Here is a 13,363-nt window from a genome sequence, read left to right as displayed (position 1 = left end):
GATCCCATAAGAGCAGAAAGATAGTAATCATAACCATGAAGCAAACTGCCAAAACAACAAAAACTGACATCCTTTGGAGGAGATGGAGGAAAGACAGACTAGTGAGTACCATCAGCATCCTTAAGATGATTGTGGAACCTTCCCTTATACCAGGAGAGTGCATGTAGTGAGTAACCCCCAAAAACAGAAAGCAGTAATAGGCACTGACATGCACAGCACTCATCCCTTTGGTGAAAAGGTATTGAGAAAATCAGCATTTTAATGCATTCCTAAAACTTTTATTTGTTTTTATTTAAAGTGTATTTTATTGATTATGCTATTACAGTTGTCCCAGTTTTTGTCTCCCCTTTATTCCCCTCCTCACCACACTGTCCCCCGACCCCCTCCAGTATCCCTCCCCCTTATTTCATGTCCATGGGTTGTACATATAAGTTCTTTGGTTTCTCCATTTCCAATACTATTCTTAACCTCCCCCTGTCTATATTGTGTCTACCTATTATGCTTCTTATTCCTTGTACCTTTTCTCTCCATTCTCCCACCCCCCACCCCACTGATAACCCTTTAAATTGGCTGTTGTCCTTCTTGCTGTGTGAGGAAGCAAAATGTTTCTGCCTCCATCTTGGCCAGAAGCCCGAGACCTAAAACTTTTAAAAATGTATTAATTGGTATGGCGGCACAGTAGTTGGAAGCTGAGTCTACTTGCTCCTGTTCCTAATCCCAATTTTCAGCTGAACTTTCAGCAATCAACCTGAACAATCAACTGAATATTTCCTGATATAAAGGTTTAAAGTCAAGGAGTAAAAAAGATACTTGGTAGACACTGGTAAAAGGGGCTTATAAGTGGAAGGGGAAAGACCCTGTGGGAGGTTTCTGTTACAGCTGAGACCAGACAGAAATTGCATCTCTGGAGCTAATTTCCCCCATTGGAACCGGGAGTCTTAGTTCCATGGTCACCAGCCCACATCAACAGAGACAGGAAGAGTAGACTGAGTGCCTGTCTGTTGGGGGAAGTTTGGGGGATCCACTGAGATTGTGGAAGCATGCAGAGCTTCCATTGTTGCAGTGCCAACATGGAGACCTCAGGATAGGGGCTCAGACTGATAAAAGGACCAGGTCGTTGGACCCAGGTCTTTCAGAGGCACCTACAGGCTGCAACCAGTAGTGATTTTGAGAGATACTTCATTCCTTGGGGAGGCTTTATGCAAAGCCCCAGACAGTGACTCAGTTGTGTGGTATGGGTACTGCAGACTAATAAGAGAGATGGAAATACAGATGGGCAAGGACCCCTTGTTTAGCCACTGTGCTAGCTGAGAGACCAGATTGAAATTGCAGCAGCAGAGTTCCCTCTCTTTAGAACTGTGGGGCCATAATTGCACCCATCAATCCCCAACACACAGCAATAAAGATGGAAAGTGGAGGCTGTGGGGTCACTGGCGGTGAGAAGCAATGTGGTTCATTACATCTGTGAAAATCAGAGATTGCAGGTTTAGCATGAAATACTCCTATGGTTTTGGCACCAGAGTAAACAGTTTACTATATGAGATCAGAGTACAGGAGAAACCACAATGCTGCAATAGGGCCTCTGAGTGCTACAGACAGCAGTGGCATAAAGAAGATCTCTGGTTGCTGGGGAGGTGTGGGGTAGAGACCAAAACAGAGAACAGGTGGCTTGAGAAAGAGAACTGGTTCACCCTTCTCAATAGTAAGGAGAGTGCCCTGCCTCCCATTATGAGCCAGCTAGCCAGCTGTTCCTTCCCCATGGCTGCTGCTGCATAGGAGAGCCTAGCAGAACCCCACTTTTTTGTGGCTCATTCTGAACTTGTCCCAGCCGTGCCAAGTCACACTGGGTCTTCAGATCCTTTCCCTCTGAGATCAGTCAGGCAGAGAGACCAGAAATGTGTGCAATGAGGGGTTTTTGGACCCCACCTGGCTTAGTTTATAGGCAGGCCAGATGCTGCACATAGCAGAGAGATCTGTACTGTGTCTCCTGAAAGAGCAATTGGCTGGGAGTTAGGTGAGAGTTGAGCACCTACAATACTTTGAAGTGAGGCAAACCACTCTCAGCCCACACTGCCATGGGAGAGAAAAGGAGTGCCCATCCCCTTCCTACAAGGTTGCAAGTACCACCCCAATGGGGAAACTCTGCAGAATAGCCCTGCCATGTCCCAGATTCCCCTGCTTGGTGCATTTCCATTGGGGGAGGAAAAGAAACTCAGAATGAGGACTTAAAAAGTGTTAAATTTCTGGAGGATAATGTTTGGGAATGGAACAAAGAGCTGAGCCTCATACTGAGGTTCTAGAATGAAACAGAGAACATTGCTCCCATCTGCAGTCTGGTCTGGCTCCAACCCCAGTGCGAGCCTCCTTTGATCTACTCAATGAAGTCCAGGGCTGCTGAGCTCACTCCTGAAAAGGGGAAAGCTGGATGTATCCATCCTGAACCAGCAGTGAGCCCCCCTGAAGAAGCAAGTGCTGGAGTCTCTGACAAAAACTGAAGGTGTTGGCTTTGAGTAAGGGCTATTCTCTTCCCCCTAAGTGCCCTATATACTGCACAACCAACAAAGTGGGAAACCTGTTAGCCTTATCTCAGCAGGCCTAGTATCATCATACACTCTCTCATCACAAAGCTCAAGAGGAAGATCGGTTAACCTCAGCATGGGGAAGAACAGCTGAAAGGGGAAGGCCAACCTCAGGAAGCCTTGGATCCTTTACAGAACTGCCACCAATTGGCCCCTTACATGCACAAGTATGTCCACCTATAGTGAGATACCATTCACACAATGTCTGAAAGCAACCTGTATCCAAATTCCATTCAAGTAGACCCAGAACCTACAAAATCCATGATGGGTTTCAACCCACACCAAAGCTTGAACCGATGAGCCACACAATCACTACACTCAAAGAGAGATTCCTGCAGGCTCCAGGCCCTACTGGGAACACCTCATCAAGGCACAACAACTGCACAGCATTCCACATATGGACATCATGGGTTACTCTTACAATTGCCTAGCCTGAAGGGATAACTTCACCCACAAAGAGCCACCAGCATTTAAGACACAACTACAAAAAGGAGACACAGAACCCACAGGAAACACTCCTGGACCACAGAGTTCAGGTGTTCCGAAGGATTACACAACTGATCCCAGAAACACACTTTTATCATAAAACAATCAAAGCAGGTATTTGGGAGACAGCACACCTACCTAACACACAGAGATGAATCAAATGGGGTAACAAAGAAAAATGTCCCAAGCAACAGAACAACATAAACCTCCACAAAAAGAATTAAAATATATAGATGAAGTGAAATCAATATAAATACTAAATTCAGATTTAAAATAATGGTTATAAGGATGCTTGAAGAATAGAATGGATGATTTCAGTGAAAATATAGAGATAGTAAGCATTAAAAATGACATAGAAACCATAAATAAAAACCAATCAGAAATAAAGATTACAATATCTGAAATGAAGAATTCTCTAGAAAGAATCAACAGTAGGTTAGTTGAAGCAGATGAATCAGCAAATCAGAGGACAAGATGACAGTATTCACTGAAAGAGAAAATGAAAGAGAGAGAGAGAAACTTAAGAAAAATGAAGAATGTCTAAGATTGCAAGTGTAACAAATTCCACATCATATGAATGCCAGAAGGAGATGAGTGTGAGAAAGGGTTAGAGAACCTAACTGAAGAAATAATGGCAGAAAACTTCCTTATCTTGGTGAAGAAAAAGGACACACAGTTCAGAAAGGACAGAGTCTCAGTAAAGATGAACCCAAAGAGACCCACACTAAGACACATAATTAAACTGGCAAAGCTTGAAGACAAAGAGACAACTTTAAAGCCAGCAGAAAAGAGACAGTCAGATACATACAAGGGAGCCTCCATTAGAATCTCAGCTGATTTCTCAACACAAACACTATGGCCAAAAGAGATGTTGGGAAATATTCGGAGTGATGAAAGCTAAGAACAAGCAGTCTATATTGCTCTACCCAGCGAGGCCATCAATTAAAATCAAAGGACAAATAAAGAGCTTCCCAGATTAAAAAAAAAAAAAAAAAAAGGTTAAAGGAGTTCATTACCACTAGTCCAGCATTGCAAGAAATGTTAAAGGACCTTCTTTAAGAAAAAGAAGAAATAGAGAGAGAGAAAAACATAGGCCAAAAAGTTAATTTTTCTTGACCAGAGGTGCGACTGGAGGTGGGACAGTCAAGACAAACGAACTTTTTTGGCCAACGTAATACCTATGCTTTTCTATATAGATATGTTTCTTATTATTATTAAAGAAGGTCTTTTAACATGTCTTGTAGTGCTGGATTGGTGGTATGAACTCTTTTTTTTTAACATCATCTTTTTTTTTTTATTCAGTTACAATTGTCTGCATTTTCTCCCCATCCCTCCACTCCACCCAAGCCAATCCCACCTCCCTCCCCCACCACTACCCTCCCCCTTGATTTTGTCCTTGTGTCCTTTATAGTAGCTCCTGTAAACCCCTCTCCTCACTATCCCCTCCCCACTCCCCTCTGGCTATTGTTACATTGTTCTTAATTTCAATGTGTCTGGTTGAACTCTTTTAACTTTTTTTTTTTTTTTGGTCTGGGAAACTCTAGTCACTTTGTTTGTAAAAGGCGAAAGATTTACACAATCTGAAGAGAAACCAGAGTCCAGTCACTTTATTTGAAAACATACAAGTATAGGCACAAATTGTCATTGTCTATGGTTTTCTACCCAACTGTACCTTAAAATAAATCTTGGCAGAAAAAGACTTCAGGCAGAATGGAATAAATCAAGAGGAAATTGTGAGATTGATAAGGTCTTTCTTGGTCATCTTCCCACTTTGGACTTCAGAATTCTCCTTCCTTCCCCACTGCCCCCGCCCCCCTCACTCTCCTATCATAGAAGATGACATGCTGGTCTCCAACAGCTGAAGGTGATTGCTGAGGGGTTCTTTGTGCACTTGTACTTCCTGGATAGCACTTGCTTATCTGAATAAGAAAGACTATCTTTTATCCTCATAAATGCAATAAAGTATTATACATTCTATTTCATTTCTACTTCTTAGAACCCTGGTATCTTCCTGCTTCTCTGACGAAAACTGTATTGCAATTAATAGGTACCAATAAATTAATTTACCTTACCTTGAAAAAAATTTGTTTTTCTTTTGGCATAAGATGTCTCTAGTAGTGTTTAGTTGTCTTTAACTTCATTTGAAACAATTTTGTTAGATTGTATTGTGACAGCTGTTATATCAGCATGCATTTAAAAAACTTAAATTGGTGAATTTTTGTGTAGTCATTTTAATATTGAAGATAGAAGAAAACACACAACATTTTCAGTGTATTGTTTTTAAAAAATATTATGAGTTTATTTGAGCCAAAACTGACAACAATTGCCAGGAAGCACAATCTCAAATGCTCCAGAGAATGACATTTGCAGTTTCTTTTATGCAATTGAAATTAAGGAAGGAACAAAAGGTAGGTTACATGAAGGCTGGGAGAAAGCAAGGATGGATTTGATTATAGAATACTTAACAAAATTATGTGCTCTCTTGAGGATGGTTATGCCTATTATTCCAAGAAAGGTAAAAAACACAATTGAAATGCAGAAAAAAATTGTGCATAGTATGGAGAAGGTGCTGTGACTGATAGAAGGTGTCAAAAGTGGTCTGCAAAATTTCTTACTGGAGATTTCTCACTAGATAATGATTCACAGTCCCATGGACCAGTTGAAGTCGATAGCAATCAAACTGAGACATTAATTGAAAACAATCAATGTTATACCATGATGGAGATAGCTGACATGCTCAAAATCAATATACTTACAGTTGAAAATTAAAATGTGGACATGGAAGATGGCGGCAACATAGGTGGGAGCGGAGTCCACTTCCCCTCAACGCCAGGGAAATACCTAGCTGATCTGAGGAGCAGAGCGAACAGCCAACAGTATTCCAGCATATACGAAGATCAGAGACCAAAGATAGAGGACATTGAAAGATCTGATGGTAAGAAGAGTGCTCAAGGACAATAAGGTCCCCGGGACCCGGGACCACGCGGTACAAGGGCGGCAGAAGCGCCAGCCCTGGCGCAGGGGCTGCTGCAGGAGTCTTGGGAGAGGGCCAGGCGGAGCTGTGAGCAGCCAGGTGCTTGATTGGACCAGGGGGGCTTGAAAAGGAGGAATTTCTCAAAAAGAAAAAGAAAATAGAGACACTCAGGGGCTAGTTAGAGAACTCTCGGTAGTAGCCGAGGCCCCTGGCGCCCCTCCCCCCTCCGCCCCAGGACTGCGAGCGTGGGATAAGCAGCACCGGAGTCACGGCGCTCACCTGAGGTCCGGTCTCGCGCGCGCGCGCGCCCGCCCAGATTAGGGAACGGGGCCCATACATGAAACCCGGGAGGGGCGCCCACACCTGAAACCTCCGAGATCATTTGGAGCAGAGGCTAGTTGCTCCACAAACAGGCCCAAAACCTCAGAACCGAGTGCCATGTGATTCAGTCCCAGGGCGGCCCGCCACCCGAGAGACTCAAGCCCAGGGCGGCTGGTTCGGCCCTCAAGCACAGAGCCTCTGGCTCAGCCGCCTGCGCGCTCACCAAGCGCAGGGCCGGCTGGACGCGCGTTTTCCAAGCGTAAAGCTGCTGGCGAGTGTCCTAACCCCAAGGCGTCTGAACCCGCCGCCAGCGCGCCAGCGTCCAAAGCCCAGGCGGCTTGTTTGGCCGGCTGGCTGCGCGCTCAGAGCACAAAGCAGCTTGAGAGTGTCACAAACCCAAAGCAGCTGGATTCCCCTGCTGCGCGCTCACGCGTCCCAAGCCAAAGCGGCTCGAGCTGCTTGTCCCAAGAACAAAGCTGCTGGCTTGGCTGATCAACGGCCTGATTGCCTGCCAGGGACCACACCTACAACGCCTACCTAACAAGTGAGCACCCTGCAGGACCGACTAGCTCTCTAGGACAAAGGCAGAACACCCAGCAGAGGGGAGATGCAGTGATCAGGGGGTCTCCAGGCTGAACAACAGCAAAGAGTGTGACCCAGGAAGGGAGAAAAGTGAAACCAATCCTTCCAACCACCCCCTCCCGTTGCACAGACAGGACACCAGCAGAAATAAACTGACCGGTTTAAAGCCAGCAGAAGATTTTTTTTTTCCGCTTTCCCCCGAATTCCTTCTTCCTCTCTCTCTCTTTTTTTTTTTTCATTCCTTCTTCCTCCCATCCTTCACCATCTTTATGTCTTCTTCCTGCCTTCATTTATCTATTTCTATGTTTTAATTTTTGTTAAAATTCCTTCCTATCATGCCTCCAATCTTTCTTTATTCCTTCTTCCCTCCTTCCTTCCTTTCCTCCTTTCCTATTTCCTTTTTACCTCCTTCCCATCTTTTTTTTTTCCTTTCTTTCTCCCCCCCTTTCTCTTTTTCCCACAGGTGAGACAACAAAACCTGGAGTGCTGAAAAGACTAGAGTTAGACCGTGTTAAACACATAAATGTCAGCTCAAGACCAGTGAGCACAGGAGAGTAAGGAGACAGCACCACCGAATCCCATTGGCATTCTACCATAGAAGTTCATATCATAAACCCAGGGAGTCAGAACAGAGCAATTTAAGAAGCAGAGGCCAACAAGAAGAGCCCACAAACAATGGGAAGACAAAGACACAATTCCCAAATGAAAGGAAAGGAGGAAGTCTCAGAAAGAATATTAACCGAAAAAGAGGCAAGTCAACTATCAGATACTGAGTTCAGAGCAATGGTCATCAGGAAGCTCACTGAGCTCTCTGAGCTCAAAGAGAACTACGAGAAACTACCAGGAAACTACAATGAACTCACTGCAAACTATATTAACATGAAAAAGGAAATAGAAAATATCAACAAGAGCCAAGAGGAAATGAAGAATACAATTTCTGAATTGAAGAACACAGTAGAAGGAATGAAATGCAGACTTGATGAAGCAGAGGATCAGATCAGCGAGCTGGAGGACAAAGTAGAAAAAAACACCCAGAAAGAGCAAGAAAAGGAAAAGAGGCTCAGAAAGAATGAAGAGGCAATAAGGGAAAAGCAGGACAACATGAAACTTAACAATATCCGTATAATACGAATACCAGAAGGACAAGAAGAAGAGCAAGGGATAGAAAACCTGTTTGAAAAAGTAATGATGGAAAATTTCCCTAATCTGAGGAGAGAAAAAGTCACCCAAAACCAGGAAACACAGAGAATCCCAAGCAAGAGGAACTGAAAGAGGCCCACTGCAAGACACATCATAATTAAAATGGCAAAATTCCAAGACAAAGAGAGGATCTTAAAGGCAGCAAGGGAGAAAAAGGAAGTAATGTACAAGGGTGCCCCAATAAGGTTAGCAACTGACTTCTCAAAGGAAACGCTCCAAGCCAGAAGAGAATGGCAAAAAATATTCCAAGTAATGAGAACCAGAGGCCTACAACCAAGACTACTTTACCCAGCAAGGCTCTCAATCAAGATAGAAGACCAAATAAAGAGTTTCCCAGACAAACGAAGACTAAAAGAATACAGCTCCACCAAACCAGCTCTGCAAGCGATGCTAAAGGGACTGCTTTAAGGAAAGGAAGAAAAAGAGAAAGAGAGAGGAACACAGGTAGGAAAAAATGGCAATGAATACCTACCTATCGATAACCACCTTAAACGTAAATGAATTAAGTGCTCCAATAAAAAGACATAGAACAGCTGAATGGATAAGAAAACATGACCCACACATATGCTGCCTACAAGAGACCCATCTCAGAACAAAAGACTTACACAGACTGAAAGTGAAGGGCTGGAAACAAATTTTCCAAAAAAAACGGTCAGGAAAAAAAAGCAGGGGTAGCAATACTCATATCAGACAAAATAGACTCACAAAGAAGGGCCATAAAGAGAGACCCAGAAGGTCACTTCATAATACTCAAATAAGAATCCACCAAGAAGACATAAACATTGTAAATATATATGCACCCAACATAGGAGCACCCAAATACATAAAGAAAATCTTGGAGCATTTCAAGAAAGATATTGACAGCAACACAATTATAGTAGGGGATTTTAACACCCCACTATCAAAAATGGACAGGTTTTCCAAACAAAAGATCAACAAAGATATTGTGTCACTCAACAATACCCTAGAGGAAATGGACTTAACTGATATATACAGAGCTTCTCATCCCAAAGAAGCAAAATACACATTCTTTTCAAGTGTCCATGGAACTTTTTCAAAGATAGACCACATGATAGGACACAAAGCAAGCCTCAACAAATTCAAGAAAATTGAAATCATATCAAGCATCTTCTCTGACCACAAGGGTCTGAAACTAGAAACCAACCCCAAGGGTAAAAACCCAAAACACTCAAAATCATGGAGACTGAATAGCATGCTATTAAACAATGAATGGGTCAAGAACGAGATTAGGGAAGAAATCAAAAACTTCCTGGAAAGAAATGAAAATGAACTCACAACAACCCAAAACCTATGGGACACAGCAAAGGCAGTCCTGAGAGGGAAGTTCATAGCAATACAGCACTACCTTAAGACAATAGAAACAGTTCAAACAAACAACCTAACCCTATGCCTACAAGAACTCAAGGAACAACAACAAAGACAGCCCAGAGCAAGCAGAAGGAAGTAAATAACCAAAATCAGAGCAGAGTTAAATGACATAGACACTAAAAGCACAATTCTAAGGATCAATGAATCCAGGAGCTGGTTCTTTGAAAAGATAAACAAAATCGACAAGCCTTTAAGTAGGCTCATCAACAAGAAAAGAGAGAGGATCCAAATAAACACAATTAGAAATGAAAGAGGAGAGATTACAACTGATACCACAGAAATACAAAGGATCGTAAGAAATTACTATGAAGACCTGTATGCTAAGAAATTTGAAAACCTAGATGAAATGGACACATTTCTAGAAAAATATAATCTTCCAAAACTGAATGAAGACGAAGCAGAAAACTTGAACAGACCAATATCAGCAAAGGAAATTGAAGCAGTCATCAAGAAACTCCCATCACACAAAAGGCCTGGACCAGATGGTTTCACAGGAGATTTCTACAAAGCATTTAAGGAAGAACTAACCCCTATCCTTCACAGACTATTGGAGAATATCCAAACTTATGGAAGACTCCCAAACTCGTTCTATGAAGCCAGCATCATCCTAATCCCAAAACCAGATAAAGACACAACGAAGAAAGAAAATTTCAGGCCAATATCTCTGATGAACATAGACGCTAAAATTCTCAACAAAATATTAGCAAACCGCATCCAGCAATATATTAAAAAGATCATCCACCATGACCAACTGGGATTCATCCCAGGGATACAAGGATGGTACAATATTCGCAAATCAATAAACATAATACATCACATCAACAACAGCAAAGACAAAAATCACATGATCATATCAATAGATGAGGAAAAAACGTTCGATAAGATACAGCACCCATTTCTGATAAAAACACTCAGCAAAGTGGGAATAAAGGGCGCAGTCCTCAACATAATTAAGGCCATATATGGGAGACCTACAGCCAACATCACACTCAATGGAGAAAAACTTAGAGCTTTCCCACTAAGATCAGGAACAAGACAAGGATGCCCTCTCTCACCACTCCTATTCAACATAGTATTGGAAGTCCTAGCCACAGCAATCAGACAAGAAAAAGCAATAAAAGGCATCCAAATTGGAAAGGAGGAAATGAAACTGTCACTGTCTGCAGACGACATGATAGTGTACATGGAAAACCCTATGGACTCCACTCAAAAACTACTCGAACTAATAAATGAATTTGGCAAATTAGCTGGATACAGAGTCAATACCCAGAAATCAAAGGCATTTCTGTACACCAGCAACGAAACTGCAGAAACAGAAATCAGGAAAAAATTCCCATTTGATATAGCAAGAAGAAAAATAAAGCACCTGGGAATAAACCTAACCAAGGAGGTAAAAGACCTGTGCTCACAAAACTACACAACACTGAAGAAAGAAATTAAGGAAGATACAAACAAATGAAAGCATGTACCATGTTCATGGATTGGAAGAATTAACATCATCAAAATGGCCATACTACCCAAAGTAATTTATGGATTCAATGCAATCCCTATTAGAGTACCCATGACATATTTCACAGATATAGAACAAACATTGCAAAAATTCATATGGAACCATAAATGACCTCGAATAGCTGCAGCAATTTTGAGGAAGAAGAACAAAGCAGGAGGGATCACAATACCTGATATCAAAGTGTATTACAAGGCCACCGTAATCAAAACAGCCTGGTACTGGCATAAAAACAGGCACATAAACCAATGGACCAGAACAGAGAGCCCAGAAATAAGCTCAAGTCTTTACGGTCAATTAATATTTGACAAAGGAGGCAGGAGCATAAAATGGAGCAAAAACAGCCTCTTCAACAGATGGTGTTGGGAGATCTGGACAGCTACGTGCAAAAAAATGAAACTTGATCACCAACTTACGCCACACACAAAAATAAACTCAAGATGGATAAAAGACTTAAATATAAGTTGTAACACCATAAAAGTCCTCAAGGAAAACATTGGCAGGAAAATCTCAGACATTCCACGCAGCAACATCCTCACAGACATGTCCTCTAAAGCAAGGGACATAAAGGAAAGAATAAACAAATGGGACCTCATCAAAATAAAAAGCTTCTGCAAGGCTAAAGAAAATAGCACCAAATTACAAAGAGAACCAACAGTATGGGAAAACGTATTTGCCAATGATACCTCAGACAAGGGCCTGATCTCCAAAATATATAAAGAACTCACACGACTGCACTCCAGGAACACAAACAACCCAATTAAAAAGTGGGCAAAGGACTTGAACAGACACTTCTCCAAGGAAGACATACAGAGGGCCCAGAGACATATGAAAAGATGCTCAGCATCACTAGCCATCAGAGAGATGCAAATTAAAACCACAATGAGGTATCTCACACCAGTCAGAATGGCCAACATAAACAAATCCACAAACAAATGTTGGAGAGGATGTGGAGAAAAGGGAACCCTTGTGCACTGTTGGTGGGAATGCAGACTGGTGAGGCCACTGTGGAAAACAATATGGAATTTCCTCAGAAAACTAAAAATGAAACTGCCCTTTGACCCAGCAATTCCGCTGCTGGGAATATACCCTAAGAACACTGAAACACCAGTCCAAAAGAATCTGTGCACCCCAATGTTCATAGCAGCACAATTTACAATAGCCAAGTACTGGAAGCAACCGAAGTGCCCATCAGCAAATGAGTGGATCCAAAAACTATGGTATATTTACACAATGGAATTCTACGCAGCAGAGAGAAAGAAGGAGCTTATACCCTTTGCAACAGCATGGATGAAACTGGAGAGCATTTTGCTAAGTGAAATAAGCCAGGAAGTGAGGGACAAATACCATATGATCTCACCTTTAACTGGAACATAAGCAATAGAAGAAAAAAGCAAACAAAATATAACCAGAGACATTGAAGTTAAGAACAATCTAACAATAGCCAGGGCGGGGGTGGGGGGTGGGGTCGGGGACAGTGGGTAGAGGGGATTACAGGAACTACTATAAAGGACACATGGACAAAACCAAGGGGGAGGGTGGAGAGGGGGGAGGGAGGTGGGTTCACCTGGGGTGGGGTGGAGGGATGGGGAGAAAAGGCATACAACTGTAATTGAATAACAATTTAAAAAAAAAAGGTAAAAAAAAAAAAGAAAATTAAAATGTGTATTTTATTTTATTGAAAAAAACATATGGAGTTTTTGTCCATCTCAATACAATATTAAAAAATGGCAATATATATGTACCTCTCTATAATTACCTGATAAATTCAACAACGTAGCCAGATATGACATTAATACTCAGAAATTGATAGCATTTCATATACCAATAATGAGCTATAAGAAAGAGAAACTAAGAAAACAATTCCATTTACTATTGCAACAATAACAAAAACTAAGACACCTAGGAATAAATTTATCCAAGGAGATAAAAGTCTTGTACTTGGGAAACTGTGTATCAGTGGCATATTTCACCGAATTAGAACAAATATTCCCAAAATTTCTATTGAACCAAAAAAAGAAAACGAAATAAATTCATCACTCTTGCAGAAGAAGAACAAATCTAGAGTTATCACACTTGATATCAAACTATACTATAATGCCACTGTAATCAAAACATCCTGGTATTGGCATGACAGCAGACACAAAGATCAATGGAACACAACAGAAAGCCCAGGAATAAACCGATTCCTGTATGATCACTTGATATTTAACAAAGGTGGCATGAGCATACAATGGAGCAAAGACAGTCTCTTCAATAAATGTAATTGGGAAAAGTGAACTGGTACAGAAAAAAAAAATGAAACTAGACCGCAAACTTACACCA

General features: G+C 41.8%; 1 protein-coding gene across 1 annotated transcript in view; it reads right to left on the bottom strand.

Annotated features, from left to right (window-relative positions):
- The window catches only part of CNBD1 (cyclic nucleotide binding domain containing 1), a 364,424-nt gene that overhangs the window by 286,852 nt on the left and 64,209 nt on the right, over nucleotides 1-13,363 (bottom strand). The gene's annotated exons all lie outside the window — the stretch shown is intronic.

The sequence above is a fragment of the Desmodus rotundus genome, chromosome 8 (genome assembly GCF_022682495.2).
Source record: "Desmodus rotundus isolate HL8 chromosome 8, HLdesRot8A.1, whole genome shotgun sequence".
NCBI classification, from domain to species: domain Eukaryota; kingdom Metazoa; phylum Chordata; class Mammalia; order Chiroptera; family Phyllostomidae; genus Desmodus; species Desmodus rotundus.
Note: the sequence above shows the minus strand (reverse complement) of the source record. Positions and strands in the feature narration are given on the sequence as shown.